At 70.9% G+C, this 285-nt stretch overlaps 1 protein-coding gene across 1 annotated transcript in view; it reads right to left on the bottom strand.

Moving 5' to 3' along the window:
• Nucleotides 1-285, bottom strand: part of KCNIP2 (potassium voltage-gated channel interacting protein 2) — a 9,797-nt gene that overhangs the window by 8,736 nt on the left and 776 nt on the right. The window lies entirely within an intron of this gene.

Raw genomic sequence — 285 nt, 5'->3', positions numbered from 1 at the left:
CAGGATGCCCAGCGGAGATGGGCGAGGCAGGGGTTGAGCGCCACAGTGCCAGGAAGGGGAAGCTCGCAGCAGGTCCCATCCTGCTCCCCAGCTCTGGGCGGGGGGCAGGGAGCACGCATCTGTGGCCCCCATACCGCCCCCACGCCAGGAAGCTCAGGGCTCCAGACCGAGCAGCTCCGACCCCGCGCACGGAGCTGTACGCTGCACTGGGGGTGGGGGCAGGAAGGACCAGAGCCCACCCCCGCCTGCCGCAGCCTGGAGCGGGGCAGAGGTCCCAAGAAGGAA

The sequence above is a fragment of the Alligator sinensis genome, unplaced genomic scaffold (genome assembly GCF_000455745.1).
Source record: "Alligator sinensis unplaced genomic scaffold, ASM45574v1 scaffold859_1, whole genome shotgun sequence".
In the NCBI taxonomy this organism is placed as follows: Eukaryota; Metazoa; Chordata; order Crocodylia; family Alligatoridae; genus Alligator; species Alligator sinensis.
Note: the sequence above shows the minus strand (reverse complement) of the source record. Positions and strands in the feature narration are given on the sequence as shown.